The following is a 20982-nucleotide window of genomic DNA, read 5'->3' on the forward strand; positions in this document are numbered from 1 at the left end:
AGTCTTGCCCTTGTTTGCTAACTTTCTTGAGTGAGTCCCAACTCACTCCTGGGGGCAAGTTAGGGGAATCTTTCCTGCCCTACACCAAGGGTGTTGTTAAGTCTATTGTGAAGTTGTGGGAAGAATTTCAGAAATTCCATCCAGTCATATCCCAGAAGTGTGTTGGTGGATGAGAAACAGTGATCCATACAACCCATATCCATAAAAAACTTCAATCTGAATACAGACTGGTGCTCAGTTCTCCCCTGAGATGCCCACCTGTTCTAACAGGTGTTTTTCTCTTCATTAAACTTGCTACCTCACTTACCACTTCAAAATGAAAGTTTTCTTCAGGGTCTAAAGCCATTTGCATTAACATGAAAAATAATTGTTACATTTTCAATAAAAGTAAATGAAGAGCTATTAATTTCAGTCTATTGTCAACTTTGAATACTTGTTTTAATTATCTACCATCTGCTTGTACAAAGTAATTTTCTCTCCAATATGAACTCTAGAATACCAAGAGAAAAATTGATCAAGAATAGTATGTTAGTCATTTTTTCCTAAAGTTCGATGTGAAATTTATATTCATATACCTGGTTGAGGATTGAATTGTGTCCTCTAAGAAGATATGTTAAAGATATAACTCCAAACTCTGTGGATATGACCGCACTGGGGAACAGCATCTTTGCAGATGTAACCAAGTTAAAACGAGGTCACACTGGATTAGAGTGGGCCCCAAATCCAATAACTAATGTCTTTATAAGAGTAAAGTAAGGGAGTGGGCCCTAAATCCAATGAATAGTGTCCTTATAGAAATAAAGAGATTTGGAGACACACACAAGGCAAATGCTACATTGCAGTTGAAGCAGAGGTTGGAATGACATTGCTGCCAGTCAAAAACCAACAAGGACCGCAGCTAACCACCAGAAGCACCAAAGGGAATGGAAGAACGCTTCCTTAGAACTTCAAAGGAGCATGGCTCTGCAGAAACCTCGATTTTACATTCTAGCCTCCAGGACTAAATAACTTTCTATTGTTCAAAGCCTTTCCGGTTGTGATATTTTGTAACAGCACTCCTGCAAGGCTAATAGTGTTAAATTTTTCACTATAATCAAAAATATTTTATTTCAAATTTTTACATAAATTTCTGATTTAATATCATCTCTAGTTTTGTGTCTTTGTCTTTTTATAACGTGGAAAGTATCTTTTCATCAAACTCATATCATTGTCCTCACTTCTATATCACTTTATTAATGGATATTAGATAATTATTATAATTTTCTATATGTGCAAAATGTAAAAGCATTTGAGAAATCGGTTCCAGTGCTCACAAAATATATTCTGCAGCCATTTTATAGAGTTCTGTTTGTGAAATTGATTCAATTTAATTGATAGTTATTCAAGTTGCCTTGCTGGTTTTCTGTCTATTTGTTCTGTGAATTTGGTTATTTTTACTTATGCACAGAAGGTTTTTAAATAAGATTCACCTTATGAAGTTGTATATTAAAGAGTCCACAAGGTTTAATAAAATAACAACACTGTCATCATTACTAGTATTAAAATAAATCTAACAATTGCTTTAGTTTTCTTTGCACTCCGCTGTTATGTTTTTGTGTCACTTGCAGCTGAAAGTCTCTAAGAGCTATAAACTGCAGTGGGTAATATAAAATCTGATTTACATAATGGCTTATTAGAAATAGATAATGCTGAACTGATCCCCCTTATCTCCCTATGAGGAATGATCAATGGCTTGTCAGATGAGGAACACAAAAATGCCTTTATAATGTTAACTTGGGAGGCTGATTTTATGGTGATGCTATTAATGATATAGCGAAAATTATTGAGTTCAGTTTTTGTTCATGTACTGATTTCAGAATGAGATGCACAGAAAAAGCTATCCTCTTCTCACTTTGGAAGTATGTAAGGGATGGAAGCTCTCTGTAAGAATCTACCAAAACTGACAACTTTAGAAAACACCTCTGCTATTTTTTATTTTTGCAACCTCTGATTCTTACAGCCATCCCAATCTCAGGCATTCCCAGAGACTGCATCTGACCTTCATATTGTGTGAATGAGCCAAAGGCTTCCTGACCAGTCATGGTCCCATTCATCCTCCTCAGAAACACAGGCACAGAGTTAAATCATCTCTTTTATTGTCTTATCATCTATAAAATATTAGAGCTTTAATATACAAACTTTGGGGTCCACTACTATGTTGCAATTCTGTTTTCTGTTCTGCTTTTGTTTCTTCTGTTGCTTATGTAGGTTCTGCAATTTATTCTTTTTTTAAACATTTTATTTTTTATTTGAGAGGTAGAGTTACATACAGTTAGTTCACCCCTCAAATGGCCGCTATGGCTGGTGCTGTACCGATCCAAAGCCAGGAGCCAGGTGCTTCCTCCGGGTCTCCCATGTGGGTGCAGGGCCCAAGCACTTGGGCCATCCTCCACCGCCTTTCTGGGCCACAGCAGAGAGCTGGACTGGAAGAGAAGCAACCGTTCAAATGGGATGCCACACCACAGGTGGAGGATTAACCTACTGTGCCATGGTGCCAGCCTCTGCAATTAATTCAAAATTGCCATCATTCATGACCTATTTTTCCATTTGACTACCACCTTCATAAGTACTAACTTTATATGTTTTCAAAGCCAATGCTAGAACATACTTTAAATTGAAAGTAATATAGAATTGTGGGAGCTGAGAATATACTAAAACTAAACTCAAAGATAAAATTATACGTAGATTTAAAAGATCCATTCTAAAGATATTAATTTTGTGCTCTTGAGCTTTCTACAAATTTCAAATTTATTCCTGTTAGATCTGTTCCTTCTACATTTGGCCCTTCACTGCATTTTCTTTACTGCTCTACCTCTGAGGAGCATCCATAGAGATGTTGAGATTGGAAACATGGAAGCTCATCAATTTTACCAATTAAGTGCCAGTCTCACCCATGTTCCTCATTACGCTGGGACATTCTTCTATTATATAGGAAACCTTCGTTTATCTGTATTAGCTATTATATTACCTCCAGGGAGAGAAATGCTGCAAGGACTACTTTATTTATTTATTTTATAGAGAGTTGGTTACATGTACTCAGCACAGCAGTGTAAGTCATTGTCATCATTGAGTTCATCGGCTCCTCATTCTATTTATGTAGCCAGCGTTCATCAGTGTTTCTTTAGGAATCAGGGCCTGGAGCTATATCAAATGAAATAATGAAATATTTGCAGTTAATATATAACAAATGGCAATCATAGCAGTACAGAAAATAGTTGAGAAATTCCCACACTGAAAAGCTTACAGCAGAGGAGTGAACCCGAGGAACTCAGGTACCGGCTGTGGCCATCAACTAGACCAGTTCATAGCGACACTCCTTGCCCTCATTCTGTGCCCAGAACGCTCCCTTAGTGCATCTCCAGTCTAAGCAAGAGTGAATCATTCACAGTGTCAGTCCTTGTCATGATTACAATTTGAGCAAAGATAAGGCTTGGCTGTCTGCTCCGCATATCTTCTGAAAACTGACAAATATTCATTTGTCTAGATGTCATTCAATCATGAAAAATGTCTAAAAATCCCACTGGATGAAACCAGCCAGGCAATGAGCATTGAATCTATGTAACAGGCAGGCAGTTAAACGGAGGGTAGGATCTCCCCTTTACAGCCTGATTCTGATTTGACACGATAAGTAGTAAATGGTCAGCTGGGGTGGAAACCATGATAAGCAGACAATACCTTTAGTGCCCCCCTTTACCTTTTTTCTGTGTGTCGTTGTTCATTATTTTATTGTCACCTTGTATTTTCTAGCCTATAAAATTCAAGGGATTATTCATTCATTAGGTGAGTAATTACTATATTAGGCAATTTTCCATTGCTACAACTAAAATACCTGAGACAAATAACTTATAAAGGAGGTTTATTTTGACTCATAGTTTTGTGGCTTTGCAATTAAAGATCAGTCAGCCCCATTGGTCTGGTATCAGATGAAACAGTGGAGTTGGAATAAATGTGGAGGGAGGATCACATGGTGAGCCAGGAAGAACAGTGAACAGCTAGGCCCAGCTCTGCCTTGATAACCAACTTTCTTGTGAGAACTGCCTTCCCAAGGCTCATCCTCAGTGGCTTAAAGACTCCCACTGGACCCACTTCATGGAAATCATAACTGGATTAAGTCTCTACCCTTAATCCATTAATCATTAATAATAATCTATCAACCATTCAAATAAGACTTTGGGGGCCACACCTTCAATACATGGCCCTTTGTGGGAACACCCAAACTATTATCCAACTGCAACAACTACCAAACAATCACCTTATGATGTTTTCTGCTTGCAATGTTTCTCTATACTTTCTGATCTCAAAGATGAGTCTCTCTATTAGTTACTCATATTTCTTTCTGGTGAGCCAGAACCATGGACCACATTCACTATCATAGTTCTTCATTTCTTTTCCCAACTCACAGAAGTATTGTGGAATAAATCTGCTTATCAGATACTTACAATTCCATAAATCAGCAGGTAGGATCTAATAGATAATAATGTGGTCCAAATGACCTTGGCCACTGCACTACTCCCTCCCAGCAAAGCTGTCTGTACTATTCTGATTCTGAGCTGCTAGAACCTTTCCTCATCCTTTAAATACAGGTGGATGCTTTTATTGGGAGGGTTTTGATGGTTTTCCTAAGGATCTGAGTTTCTGAGATGCATTAATTGCAGCTAGTGACCCTACATCAGCTGGAAAACCAAACCAGCCACTATAATTTGCTCCGTCTTTCCTCTTCATCACCCCTCCCTAGAGACAATTATTTTCGTAGCTCTCCTATGAACCCAGTCACAGGCTTAGAAGTGAAGATTTTACTCTTCCACTTGTCAATCAATTACCCATCCTAGTTAGAATTACATCCCTACCCCACCTAATCAATGATGAGGCTTCAGCTCTTAGCCCATTCTTCTCCAGTACCTTTCCTCTGTGGTCCCACCCCATTTTCTTGAAGTCATGTACAATTCTCTCTGACTTAAGAAACACCCACATTATTTCTCTTGCTTCTCCATTCCACTCATCTGTTCCCCGTATTTTAAAACAAACTGTAACATGCGCACACATATACTATTTGTTTGTTGTTTTCCTTCATTGATGCTACTCTTCCCACTTCCATTACTGCAGAAGCTACTCTATGCACAGATACCAGCATAACTTTTTGGTAAAATCCAACAATATATTATTTTTTTTCTTTTATAACCTGTTGGACTTGACAGGCTTTTGTTGATATCATAGCAGGTAGAGCAGATGTGATAATCCTTGGACAATTTAAGAAGCAAAGTAGAGAGAAGAAAGGAGAATGATCTTCCTTCATGTAGTTCAATAGGTTTTTAAATGTTCCTGTTACATGGAAAAGGCTAATCTATCTATTCTATTTGTGTAGCAATATGGACCTATATGCTTGTCTTTCAAATAAGGAGTTAGGACTTTTTTTTTTTTTTTTTTTTTTTTTTTTTTTTTTTTTGACAGGCAGAGTGGACAGTGAGAGAGAGAGACAGAGAGAAAGGTCTTCCTTTGCCGTTGGTTCACCCTCCAATGGCCGCCGCGGCCGGTGCGCTGCGGCCGGCGCACCGCGCTGATCCGATGGCAGGAGCCAGGAGCCAGGTGCTTTTCCTGGTCTCCCATGGGGTGCAGGGCCCAAGCACCTGGGCCATCCTCCACTGCACTCCCTGGCCACAGCAGAGAGCTGGCCTGGAAGAGGGGCAACTGGGACAGAATCCGGCGCCCCGACCAGGACTAGAACCCGGTGTGCCGGCGCCGATAGGCGGAGGATTAGCCTAGTGAGCCGCGGCGCCGGCCAAGGAGTTAGGACTTTTTAAATCAAACTAGACGCCCCACATCAGCATCCTAATGCCGTGACGGAGTGACCACAACACTTACCATCTTCCCGAGCTGCGGACATTCTCACCCTTCCACAATCTCCCTGCCAGTTGTCCTGTGTGCCTCGCATCCCTGGGCCCTTTCTGAGTTTGCTCCTCAGTTTGGTTTCATGTTTGAAGAGCCTCCAGCTGTCATTTTCAGGACTGAGTTGACCCTCAGACTGGGCCACAGTATAGTCTGAATCATTGAGTTAAATAAATTGCTAAGCTTGGAAGTACCCAGCCAAGTGACTTATTCTTATAACTCCCTGTGGCATATTGTTATTGACTAGATAGCTACAAAACCTTTAGGCCCACTAAGACATTGCCATTAATCAGAGAATTAAAGAACATGAAAGTTATGAAGCACAATCACAAAGCACATGCTTATTTTTCCAAAGTACATTGAGATATTAAATGAAATATCAAAATACAATCTAATCATTAGCAGTACTAAAAAAAAAAAGGAAAGATACCAACAGTGTAGAACACCAAGGAATTTCTGAAAAATAAAAGCAGAAAACATTGGATGGACAGTGAACAAATTACAGAGGAAAGAACATCACCAAAGGAAAATGTCTTTGAACAGAACCCAGAAGTTCAATATCAGAAAAACCAAAGCTATTGGTGAAATGTGAACCTGGACCTATTATAATGTTATTAATTAAAGGACTAAAATATCTTGTGAAATACTCTGAGTACTTTTAATTCAGTTCAAAGCCATGACATTGGTCCTCCATGTGAAAAGAGAGATTTATCTTTGGAGACATCCAGGGATTTTTGTGGTCCATAAGCAAAGCTTTTCCTCAAGCAACTTCTAGTACCATGAAAAAATGGACTTTCATCACCCTATAAGAAGGTAATTTTCTTCTTTTCTCTGCTACCACCACTGTGGTCTGGGCCACCCTCCTTCAGGGTTTGAATAATTTCATATAGCTTCTTAGCCAGTATGTGTGCTTACTGTGTGCATTTCTAAATTCTATTTTTCACAAAGCAGCCATGGATCTGTTGAAGCATAAAGTGGTTTCACTTATTTGCTCAACCTCTAACACAAAGTAAATTCCCAAAGTGATATGATGACCTTGGGGCCTGCGCCATGGCTCACTTGGTTAATCCTCCGCCTGCGGCGCCAGCATCCCCTATGGGCGCCGGGTTCTAGTCCCAGTTTCTCCTCTTCCAGTCCAGCTCTCTGCTGTGGCCTGGGAAGGTAGTGGAAGATGGCCCAAGTGCTTGGGCCCCTGCACCTGCAGGGGAAACCAGGAAGAAGCACTTGGCTCCTGGCTTCAGATCAGCGCAGCGCTGGCTATGGCGGCCATTTCGGGGGTGAACCAATGGAAGGAAGACCTTTCTCTCTGTCTCTCACTCTCACTGTCTATAACTCTTCCTGTCAGTTAAATTAAAAAAAAAAAAAACTATTAAAAAAAAGAAAGAAATGATGACCTCTAAGATACTATGCAGTCTCACTGGGAACAAAGGAATGAGCTGTATGGTTTTTCACTCCATCAGGACTTATTATACATAGTGAAAAGGAAAACACACCTACCAAAAGTTGAATTTTTCCAGAAATAGGTGAAGAAAAGTTGATCTGAGAATTGACAAGAATGTTAGTAAAATTATTGATGTTAAAACATAAACTGAATTGGGGAAAGCATAGGAGATAAAGTGCTATAGTGATAAGTAAGTTGCCCAAATTGATGACATGAGTTGAAAGGAAGCACACAGCCTTGATTGAAAGGAGAGTAGTGGGGTAATGGCAGCTATGAGAAAGGTAAATGGAGTTATGACAGCAGGGCATTGCACTTGAGAGAGCTGGGATTTGTTCAAAGTCATGGAAGAGCAACGGTCTGAAGTATCATTATAGAATGAGGAGGGAAGTAGCACCCACTCTGGCATGACTGATACATGAAATTGGAGCGCCATGGGACTTGAGAAATCCAGAGGAAATAGTGTATTTCAGGGTCACTCTAGTTCCTGTAAACTAAGGAATTAGAGGGACTGATCAGAAAAGAGGTTAGAAAAAAAGGGATTTTTATCAAATACTATTTACAGGAGATTGGATAAAAGAATTTTCAAGAGATGAAAGAGATACTTTGAGTGAAAAAATAATTTTAAGAAAAATTATGTATGATATAGTACTTACATAATATTATAACATATAATGTGCAAGGGTGCTTCAAGAAGGTCATAGAAAAATAGAATAAAAGGTAAGTTTATTTTGGTGAAAAAATGGTTAAAGATTTATTTATTTGAAAGTAAGAGAAACAGAGATTGGGGGAGAGATAGAGAGAGATCTGCCATCTTCTGGTTTATTCCAAGATGGCTGCAATGGCCAGCACTGGACCAGACCAAAGACAGGGGCCTGGAACTTGTCCTGTTTATTCTACATGGGTGACAGGGACACACTTCCACTGCTTTTCCCAGGCCATTAGGGATCTGGATTGGAAATGGAGCAGCCAGGAGATGAAACACCTTGCATATTGGATGTCAACATCATAGGCAGCAGCTTCATCCACTACATCACAACCTGGCCACCAAAATGAATTTTTTATATCTATGCAACTTTTTTTCATAACATGTGTTTTCCATGAACATGTTGAAGATCCAATGTATGATAATATTTCTGTGGGGAGCAACTCGGACTAGACTGTTACTGGAATTAAGACTTATTCTATGTATCTGCTCTCCCACAATATGGCGCTGAGAAGGGAGTAACAACTTCTACGCAGCTGCCTCTCGCCAACTTGAGTGATGACCTGCAGGAGCTGATCCTGCTCCTGATTGGAGGAGAGCAGCATACTCGGCGTGTGGGTAGCCGAGTTGGGATTGGTGGAAGAGGACTATAAAGGAGGAGAGAGACAACATGCACCGGGAACATCTAAGGGGAACATCTATCTGAAGGAACATCTGTGCAGCCCCCGAGAGAGCCGGCCGGCGGTGTGCTGCTCCCCTGCGGAAGTGGGGAAAGTGGCTAGGGGGAACCGCCCTTCCACGGAAGTGGAAGGGTCGGTAGCCAACCCGGGAAGAACCAGCAGCAAACCCGGGGAGGGCCGAGCAGACAAAAGAACAGCGCAGGGTCCTGTGTCGTTCCTCCGCGAAGAGGGGGAGCGACATAATGGTGCCATGACTCGGATATGAAGCCTAGGCAGGGCTTAGTGTCGTTCCTCCATGAAGAGGGGGAGCGACAATTTCAAATGATTTATGCCAAAATAAATAATAAATGTATATTTTAATGTCATTTGCTGTGAGATTTTTGAAACATGCATATATAAATATGCTATCAATATATATGTGAACCTCATGACTCTATATGGAAGGATGCACACAACGAAGTCCTTAAAATAGTTGTCAGGGGGACTTCATTTCCAACAATATATATATATATATATATATATATATATTGCATTGGTTTTACTTTTGTAAAAGTTTATTTATTTATTTTAAACGCAGAGTGACAGAGAGAGAGACACAGAGAGAGAGATACAGACAGAGAAATTTTCCATTTATTAGTTCACTTTCCAAATGCCAAAGCAGGGGCAGGAAAATCCAGGAGCCAGGAATTCCATCCAGATCTCTCACGTGGATGGCAGGGATGGATGTGCTTGAGCTGCTACCTCCTGCCTTCCAGGATTGCATGGGCAGGAAGCTGGGACTGGAGGCAGACGCAGGACACATTCTCAGACAATATATATATACAAATTGTGGGGAGCAACTCGGACTAGACTAAGTTACTGGAATTAAGACTTATTCTATGCATCTGCTCTCCCACAATATGGTGCTGGGAGAGAAGAAAACAGCTTCTACACAGCTGCCTCCAGTTCAGCCAATAAACTGTAGGACCTGCTCCTGATTGGAGGAGAGCAGCGTGCTCGGCGTGTGGGTAGCCGAGTTGGGATTGGTGGAAGAGGACTATAAAGGAGGAGAGAGACGGCATGCACCAGGAACATCTAAGGGGAACACCCGTGCAGCCCCCGAGAGAGCCGGCCGGCGGTGTGCCGCTCCCCTGCGGAAGTGGGGAATGTGGCCAGGGGGAACCGCCCTTCCACGGAGGTGGAAGGGACAGTAGCCAACCCGGGAAGAACCAGCAGCAAACCCGGGGAGGGCCGAGCAGACGAAAGAACAGTGCAGGGTCCTGTGTCGTTCCTCCATGAAGACGGGGAGCGACACAAATAAATGATCACATATCACATCAGCAAGGTGAAGGATAAAAATCATAGGATTATCTCAAAAGATCCAGAGAAAGTGTTTGATAAAATACAACACCTTTCAGAACAACAACAACAACAACAACAAGCCTTAAAATATTAGGTGTAAAAGGAACAACATACCTCAACACAATAAAGGGTAAATATGACAAGCCCTCAGCCAACTTCATACAGACTGGGGAAAAGCTGGAGGCAGTTCGATGACGGGTTAAACCACACAAGAATGTTCACTGTCACCATTCTTATGCAATATCATTCTGCAAGCTTTAGCCAGAGCTGTTAGCCAAGAGAAAGAAATAAAAAGTATACAAATTAGAACGGAGGAAGTAAAATTATCCCTGACATAATTCTATATATAGGGGGACCAAAAGACTCCACCAACAGGCTATTAGAACTGGTAAGAGATTTCACCAAATTTGCTGGATACAAAATGAATAAACAAAAATCAGTAGTACTTTTAAATATATATAATAACAATGGTCTTATTGAGAAATAACTTGCAAGAGCTATCAAAATTCACAGTAGCTGCAAAAAAAATTAACACCGTGGGATAAATTTAACCAAGGATGTTCAAGACCTCTGCAATGAAATTACAAAACATTAATGAAAGAAATATTAGCAGACACTCAAAAACATGGGAATACATGTTTATGTCTCAGAATTAATATTACCAAAATGTTTATATTACCCAAAGCAATTTTCCCAATTCAGTACAATTCCCATCAAAATACCAATGATATTCTTCACAAAAAAATTAGAAAAAGCAATCTTAAAATTCACCTGGAAACCCAAAGGCCCTGCATAGCCAAAGCAATCTTGAACAATAAAAACAAAGCTGGAGACTTTGTAAATTTCAAGTTATACTACAGAGCTATTATAATCCAAACAACATATTGGCTTTAAAAATACAGTGGTAGGCCAATGGAACAGAATAAAAGCCCCAGAAACAAATCCATACATTTACAACCAACTCATGTTTGACAAAGGTGATAAAAAATTTTCTCTGAAGAGAAGACAGTCTCTTCAATAAATAATGTTGGGAAAATTAGATTTCCACAAGCAGGAGTTTGAAAGGAGACCGCTACTTCACATGTTTCACATAGGAGAAACAACTCACAATGGATGAAGTATATAAATTTAAGACCTGAAAGTATGAAATTTCTAGAGGGAGACATAGGAAAAATCCTTTAAGACATTGGAAAAGATAAGGACTTTTGGGATAAGACCTCCAAAACACAGGCAAAAAAGCAAAGATATACAGAAGAGATTATATCCAACTAACAAGCTTCAATAAAGCAAAAGAAACAATCAACTGAGTGAAGGGACAACCAACAAAATAGGAAAAAATATCTGCAAACTATGCATCTGTTAAAGAATTGATTTCCAAAATATACAAAGCAGCAAAAATTCAACAAATCAAACCATCCAGGTAAGAATTGGACAAAGGATCTGAACAAATGTTTTTAAAGAGAAGAAATATGACTGGCCAACAAACATATGAAAAAATGCTTAGTATAATTAGCCATCAAGTAATTGCAACTAAAAGCTGCAATGAAATATCATCTCACTCCAGACAAAAGGGAGATTACCCAAAAGAAAAAAAAAAAACTGCTGGTTAGAATGTGTAGCGAAAGGAATCTTAATACACTATTAGTAGGGATGGGATGCAAATTAGTACAGCCATTATGAAAAATAGTATGGTGGTTTCTCAAAAAACTAAAAATAAATCTAACATATGACCCAGCCATCCTACCTCTGGTAATATATGTAAGGGAAGTGAAGTCAATATACGAGATACTTGTACTCCCATATTTATTGCATCACTGTTAACAATAGTAATGGACTGGATAAAAAAATATATGACAGACATACATGATGGAAAGTTACTAAGCCATGAAAAAGAATGAAATTCTGACATTTGCAACAAAATGGATAGTGTTGGAGATCACTATGTTAAATGAAATAAGTCAGACAAAGAAGGATAAATGCCATGTGTTTTCTCTTGTATGTGGAAGAGAGTTAAAAATGTGTGAATGCTATATTATTTAGTATATAGATATTGATACATGTTGTCCTCACTGAATTATATCCTTTACATAATAAAATAACCCTCTTTCCTCACTGTTTGATCTTTGTCATTAATCTCATGCTATGCAATATTAATATATCCAGCCTTTCTGTAAAGAAAAATGTGTATATAATATTGACATATGGAGTATATATGGCAAAATGTTAAAAATTGTTAAATCTATGTCTTTTTTTAACTTTTATTTAATGAATATAAATTTCCAAAGTACGATTTATGGATTACAATGGCTTCCCCCCCATACCGTCCCTCCCACCCACAACCCTCCCCTTTCCCACTCCCTCTCCCCTTCCATTCACATCAAGATTCATTTTCGATTATCTTAATATACAGAAGATCAGCTTAGTATACATTAAGTAAGGATTTCAACAGTTTGCTATTTGACAGAGTTAGACAGTGAGAGAGAGAGAGACAGAGAAAGCTCTTCCCTTCATTGGTTCACCACCCAAACGGCTGCTACGGCCAAAATTATGCTGACTGAAGCCAGGAGCCAGGTGCTTCCTCCTGGTCTCCCATGCGGTTGCAGGGCCCAAGCACTTGGGCCATCCTCCATTGCCCTCCTGGGCCACAGCAGAGAGCTGGAGTGGAAGAGGAGCAACCGGGTCTAGAACCCGGCTCCCATATGGGATGTCGGTGCCATAGGCGGAGGATTAACCAAGAGAGCCAAGGCGCCGGCCCCAAATCTATGTCTTCTTTATACTTTTCTATATTACTTAAATATCTTAAAAATAAACGGCAAAATAATTTAACTGAATAAAATAAGAGTAAAATGCCTTTACCATGGGTGAAGACTGCCACAGAACTGTCACAGAATTTTAAAGAGCACATGATATGAGCACTGTAGTAGTTCCGGGGACTCACTTATCTTTGAACTTAAAAGCGAGACACTTGGGATGGAATTGCTCTGTGGGAGGCAGTAGAGTTTAGTGCGATGACACTTTTGAAGAAAACTTATTTTGCTTTTAAAAATAGGCTCAGACTATCATTCAGCATTATGGAACATAACTTTTACAGTTACAATATTCGTTAATTAGAAATTCCTAGTTCCAAATCTTGATTTTACCCCTTACTAGCTTTGTGACCATGAGTAAGTCTCTTAATTGTTCTAAACCACAGCCTTCTCACCTATATGGTGGAGATGGTAATACTTACCTACAGGTCATTATAAGAGGTCAGTAAGACCATGAAACACAGGGCACCAAACAGCCCCCAATTCATGGAGGCTATTTCTAGCTATTCTTTTCTGAATGAACTCTGAAAATGTCTTAAAGACAGTCAGTTCTTTCTGCAATGGTAGTATTTTGGGGAGACAATGGCAAAGTCAGAAGCAGAAGAAAGCTGCAGCATGGACAAAGCTGTGCAGTTTGTAGAGAAAGCCATTGGTCATTATTGCTTGAAATTAAGAAATTGTGGACCTTGCCCAAACATTGTAGGATCTGGCAAATGTTATCTCAAATATTTGTATTAGTAACTTTTAGATTAAAATCTCTCCTCTTTATAGTCTTTTTCTATCAGTTATCTATACTAGGTGTTAGAATGTTTCTTTCTAATGAATTTCAAAAGGAAACCAGAGATATTTTCAACATCTGTTCAAAATATACTCTTTTCAAAACTGGTAGCCATAATTCATTGTTTGTCACCTGGGAGAAATTATAAATATTTCCAAACTTTCATGGATAGAATAGTGAAATAACACCTCCAAATCTTCAAATATTTACAAACAAAATGATTCTGTATATTCAGAAATTCAGAAGTGAAAAAAAATTTTGACAATCTGATTTTTCAACTTCACTATAGAAAAAGATAAAATTATTTATTACTGAGCATAAGATACATACAACTAAATTTAAATTTATGCTTCCAGAGGATGTTTGTAGCAAAATTAAACTTTGGAATGACTGCTACAATGAAAGGAGCTATTACATGAAGGAAATATTTCACAGACAATACAAATATAAATCCAAAACTACAATTTCACATAAATAACACCAAACTCAACTTTTGCTGGTTCTTACTTAATGTAGCTTTAAAAAAAAAGTCTTTATATCTGTCTTTTGATGGTAGATTATATATTGTTTTGAATTTGTCATTCACCACAACAAACATTAACTGCTATTCCTATTGAATGTTACCTAAATATTTCTTATAAAATGCTGAAGAGAAGAGTAGACATATATATACACACACACACATATATATAGTATATATATACATATATATATATATATATATATATATAATGTGCTTACATATTGACCAAGAGACAATTAAAAAAAATTCATGGAACCTGATCATTTTGCCGTGTTAAGAAAAAGAACAAGTCAGACATCAATAAATTACCGGATTCTAGAGTTATTTTACTTAGTATACAGGCTTTTTCTTGAATTTCAAGTAAAATGAGCTGATATGGTCTAATACACTGCTCCAGGGCTCAGTAAAGGAAAGCCCAATGATAACTAGTTATGTCTATATGGACACATAGAGACAAATGTTCCGAGAAATGTTAGCACTATCACTCAAGGAAACCTTTTAAATTGCAGATTTCCAGGCTCCACTCAATACTACTGTACCAAAAACTCTGAAGGTGGGACCCAGCTGTCTTTTTTCAGTGTGCCCTCCTGATAATTCCAATCCTTAACAAACCTGGAACCTCGAATTTAGAGAATATCAATAACCAAACTACTTAAATGTATACAATCATCCCAAACAGTGATTTCTTGTGTTTCTGTCACTATGAGAGGCCTTCAGAAAGCTTATAGGAAATATACACTACATTTTAATTCTATTGTTTCATAAACCTTTTGAAATGTTCCATTAAAAATCCATTTCATTGCCTTTCCGTTTCCTCATGCCCTATCTTATGAATCCTTAGGTTCAAATTTAGGGCAATTTTCTAATGGGATAGATATTATGTGATATTTTGACAGTGGTGCCTCTGGCAAAGTGTGATATTTTGGTCTGACAGACATTTTATATATCCAAAAGAAAGGATAGCACTGCAAAAATATTTATTCAGAACTAAAGAAACTACTTGGAATCAGGGAAAACTAAAAGCAGATGCAGTTCCTAGATTAGGAGAAATGAAGCAAGAAAAAAAGGTTTTCCAAACATACCCAGAAAGTCATTCTGACAGCCATTAGGTTCTTTGGGTGTCTACTGCTGTATAATAAACTATCCCAAAGTGCCTTAAGAAACAGCCATTCTGCATGCTCAAGACTCTGTGGAGCAGAAATTGGGACAAAGCACAGCAGGAAGGGCTCACCCCTGCTCCAGGAGACACATGCCGAGCAGGATACACAACACAAGATTCTCCTTCTCTAGTAGACCTGGACTCTCAGCCATGACAGCTTGGAAAGCGGGGGCGGGTGGGGTTGGGGGAGGAGGCCTTGGTCTTTCCAAGAGAGTGGATGGGATGACAAAGCAGAAGGAGACAAAACTGCCACTTAAAGGCTAGGCTCCAGACTAACACAGCCGTATGCCCCCCACATTCTAGTCCAGTTCAGGAGAATATTGACAGAAAGCGCATGCTGACAGCAGGAGGATATGTATAGCCATACTTTGTTACTTTTTTGCAAGATTTATTTATTTGAAAGACTGGGGGTGGGGAGATCTTCCATCCTCTGGTTTGCTCACCAAACGGCGACCACAATCCAGGTTGGGCCAAGCTGAAGCCTGGAGACTGCTACTCCATCTGCTGAAACTCCATCTGGGTCTCCCAGGTGGGTGACAGGGGACTAAGTTCCTGGGCTGCCATCCACAGGCATGTTTGTGAAGAGCTGGACTGGAAGCTTAGCAACCGGGACTGGAGCTGGAGTTTATCTGGGATACCAGCATCTCAGGTGGTGGTTAAACCTGCTGTGCCACAACACGGACTCCTCTTACTGCCTTTAATCCACTATCCCAATGGGTAAATTCTGTCTGTTAGAGGATTTTACTAATTACTTTGAAATCATAAATTTTTTTGCAGTAATTTCTTTGTTGTCATAATTAATACAATATACACATTGGACACTTCAAAGACAATAATTGAATTTTTGGAGTTTGAAATACATTATCTGGTACATTCTAAGCATTTAATAAATGGGTGTTGGGAGAATTAATATGTTTTGTAAATAAATGTATATCATCATACATTAGGCTATACTCTGGTAACAAATATCACCTTGTTGTGATTTCTCTTGTTACAGTTTCTTTCCAACTTTGTGCTGAGTGTAGCCCTAAACAGAGAGAGCCACTGTCAAGGAGAACCCTGTTTTGGAAGGAAAGAAGGGAGAGTGAGATTTAGGTATGGATGTTGGGGAGACACCAAGGAAGTTAAACCAAAGTGCATGAAACCTAAGACGTTTATTTTTCACAGGCTAGGGATGCTGATGGGAGACTGGCTGCCCAGAAGAGAGAGGCCCTCAACCAATGAGTAAGAAGAAGCAGCAGTTAGGGAGAGAGACAGAGACACAGAGCCTGTGCTTATGGGATTTTGCCTTGATAAAGCTGCATGGACATTTGGGTATTATCTTTAGGCTTTCCTATGGTAAAGGGAGGGGTCTGAGGGGTCTGGTGAATTGACTGATCTGAAAACAGCTGCATGAGAGAACTTATTCACATGATTCTCGTATTGACTGTTGATAGATTTGTTATCACCAACAGTTGTGATGTGTGTTGGATTTGGGGTTAGTGAGACGGGGATCATGGAGAGTATTTCCCAAGCAACCATATATGGAGGGAAGTTTTGAGCAGGCCACGAAAGAAACTCTATTAAACAGAATTGTGACGCTCTATATCTTACAACCTGCCTTCCTGGGGTGATTTAACGCTCTGCTGGGCATAGTCATCATTTTGGGACCCAGAGTGATGGGGCAGGGACTCTGGGATGTCACAGGCTTGGTGGAAGAGGGAAAAGAGAATGGTGGACGCCCAAGTGGTACTCATCACTTCTTAGCATTTCATACTGGCCAAAGCAAGCCAGGATCAAGGTTGATTTCAATAAGATAAGGTTGTATATTCCTCCAACGGGAAGAAGAAATGCATAATAATGTTATCCACCATGAAAAAGAGGTCTAGAGCAATAACAATACACTTAGTGGCTTTTTTACAAAATTGTTTGTTCTAGTGTTCTTCAGCAGTGTTCTTCATTTATTTTATAAAGAACTGGAACAAAGGACCTTGAAGATTCCCAATACAAAGAAATGATAAACATTTAAGGAGATGGGAATGTCAACTACCCTGATTAGATCTGTTGTATACCAGTCTTAAATTATCACAATGTTTCCAAATAAATATGTACCATTTAAAAATTTTAAAGGAAAAATATTTAAGGATAATTAGAATATGATCATATTGTTACAGAAGCTCTTTAAAAAGAATTACTATGGTGTATCATTCTTTCTTTGAAGGAAGATATTGACACAGCATAAGCACTCAACAATGAACTCATTCAACAATGATACTGGAATGTAAAGTTGCTAACTCACTCCTAATGGCAATGTTTTGTTTTAAATGAATAGAAAGCAGGAAATATGTTAAGTTCAATTCAATAATTTGATCCTTTGCTCAAAGGATCAAAGCATTGACAGCTGCTGTCTGAAACTAAGCCGTATTGAAGGGACCGCTCTACAATCAGAGTGGGCCAGGGCATGTCAACAAGTTCTTTTAATTTTTTATAGATTTATTTATTTAAAATCAGAGTGACAGAGAGGGTGAGACACAGAGAGAAAGAGATCTTCCAACTGCGGGTTCATTCTCTAAATTGACACAATTGCTGGGGCTGAGCCAGGCCTAAGCCCGGAGCCTAGAACGCCATCTGGGTCTCCCATGTGGGTTGGCAGGGACCCACGTATACTTGGGCCATTTTCCACTGCTTTCCCAGGTGCATTTTCAGGGAGCTATACTGAAAGTGGTGCTGCCGGGACTCAAATAGCTACTCGGATACGGGATGCTACTGTCACAAGCAATGCTAGCTCCCATTCTTTTAATTTTTAAGTTGCTTTTGCACAATTCTAGCAATTCTTGTTTTGTGAAAGCCAGTTTGATGGTGAGGAAATGTTCCACATGTTATGGATTGTGTTAGAGGAAAGGGTACTTCCGAAGGATGTCACACACAGTTGATCTGAGTTTTTCTGAGGCAAGCTGTGCTCTGTTTATAAATGCATGCATTAAGCTATTATTTGGAGATTTATCTATGCATGATATTTTTCTCCAACAGATTCAAATAAGCATCTGAGTAGCTTAGAAACAATTTTTAGAAGATTACACCAAAATCCTGCATTTAATCTGGAAACATTAGTGCGTTTCCTTCCTTACTGGTAGCATTCACATTCCTTTTCATTTTCTTCCTTTAGTCCAAAGGCCACAAGGCCTGGAAAGGAAACAGTCTCTGTGATTGCAAATGCCCGTGACCGCCCAATCTCTGCCCTGCCTGTGTTGCTTTCGTTTTTTTTTTAATTTTTTTTTTTTTGACAGGCAGAGTGGACAGTGAGAGAGACAGAGAGAAAGGTCTTCCTTTGCCATTGGTTCACCCTCCAATGGCCACCACGGCCGGCGCGCTGCGGCCGGCACACCGAACTGATCCGATGGCAGGAGCCAGGTGCTTCTCCAGGTCTCCCATGGGGTGCAGGGCTCAAGCACTTGGGCCATCCTCCACTGCACTTCCAAGCCACAGCAGAGAGCTGGCCTGGAAGAGGGGCAACCGGGACAGAATCCGGCGCCCCAACCGGGACTAGAACCCGGTGTGCCGGCACCGCAAGGCGGAGGATTAGCCTAGTGAGCTGTGGTGCCAGCCATGTGTTGCTTTCAAAACAGAATAATGCAGTCTGCCAGCCAAAGAACCAATGACTACTCTGAAGTTGGGTGGCAGGTTAGTTTACAGATTAACATTCTGTGGATGCATATTTATGGCCTAGAATCCCAAGTACTCACTTTATAATAGAACGTGTGAGAGATGATAAAGTGGCATAACCCGGCACATCATCCCCATGGCAACCGTATCACAATGAAAAGTTACTGCTGGTGTAAAGGAAAGATGTTTTTCTCCACAATGCAAAATATTGCCTTCAAAATCTGTAAACTGGGAAGGGGCTCAGACGAGCTATTTCACTCTCTATCTTGCTTTCTCCTTCTCAACTGCTATCTCTCTGTCTTTTCACATTTTTCCTCTTTCTCCTCTTTTATGTAACCATGAATAGTCAAGGAAAATGGATATCTTTTTTGCTAAGCTTTTTCACCATTCCTAAGCTTAATAACCACAAAGTCAGTTTCAAATGATGCAATTATCAGATAGCAGAGGATTCTTCAAAACCAAGCAGACCTACAAAAAGTTTGTGGTTTTTAATTTCTTCCACAGTGCTCTGGACTTCCAAATAACATGTTATAATTATGCACATACAGCAGTATTTGCCTAACAATTGACTGCATTTTTTAATTTGTTAAGTAAATTATTCTGAGCCCTAAAAGGGGGCAAGCTTCCACCTAGCTTGAAGAAAAAAGGTGACTGTGATCATCACGTGATCTCAGAATATTCAGAATATCAGTGAAAGAAACTTAAACTGATACTGTGAACTAAGCGTCATTTTCTCTTGCTTATACCAATTTCTTGTCCCCTAGAAAACTGTTTCTATGTGGAAAGATTTCCAGTTTCCCTTAATAAAAGCCAGGATTGTCTAGATGGCTTCTTCTCTTCTAAGCATTGATAGTTTCTTTCTATTCATGTGTTGGGCATTCAAAGTGCCTCCTAGTTTTGATAATATTAAGTCAGTCACCTTTATCTATAAGAGAAAATAAGAGAGGAAAAATTCCTTCCACTATCACAACTATGTAAGTGCAACTATGTACAGTAGTATGTATGCACTCATGCCAATATTTGTTGGGTAAGAGTAATCAGGTGACAGAGAGACAGAAAGGGTATCCAAATTAGAAAAGAGGAAGTCTACTTGTCACTGTTTGTAAATGAAATAATCCTATATTTAGAAAACCCCAAAGACTTCACCAAAAACCTATTAGAACTAATAAATTCAGCAAAGTTGCAGGATGCAAAATCAAAAATCAGTAGCAATTATATACACAAATAGCAAATTACCCAAAAGAAGAAACCTAGAAAACATTCATAATTTAAAAGTTACAAAAATACCTAGGAATGAATTTAAATAAAGACTTGAAAGATGCTATCATGAAAACTATGTAACACTTGTTGAAGAAACTGAGGAAGGCACAAATAAATGGAAAATAAAACCATCCTATCCTCATGGATTGGAAGATTTAATTATGTTGGCATGTACATACTACTCAAAGCAATATCTGAATTGAATACATTCCCTGTGAAAATACCTATGAGATTCTTCACAGAACTAGAAAAAAATCCTAAAATTATCATGAACTGCCCTCAAAAATCTCAATAGTCAAAGTAATCTTGACCAAAAAGAACAAAGAAGTAGACATTAAGCTACCTTATGTGAAAATACTCTATAAAACCATAATAACCAAAATAACATATTAGCATAAAACAGACACATCATTGGAGCAGAATAGGAAAGCTAGAAGTAAACCCTTGTATCTATACCCAACTGATATTCAACAAAGTTGCTAAAAACATGCATTGGGGAAAGAGTAGTCTGTTCAAGAATTGGCATCAGGAAAATTGGATATCCATATTTGGAAGAATGAAACTATAGATCCATCTTTCACTGTGCAAAATGAACTCAAAATGGATTGAACACCTAACAACCTCAAGCTATGAAATTACTAGAATAAATCACAGGGAAATGCTACAGGATTTTGGAAAAAGGCAGGATTTTTTATAAGATTCCAAAAATACAGGAAACAAAAGCAA

The sequence above is a fragment of the Oryctolagus cuniculus genome, chromosome 4 (genome assembly GCF_051225735.1).
Source record: "Oryctolagus cuniculus isolate XC-2025 breed Fujian yellow rabbit chromosome 4, ASM5122573v1, whole genome shotgun sequence".
NCBI classification, from domain to species: domain Eukaryota; kingdom Metazoa; phylum Chordata; class Mammalia; order Lagomorpha; family Leporidae; genus Oryctolagus; species Oryctolagus cuniculus.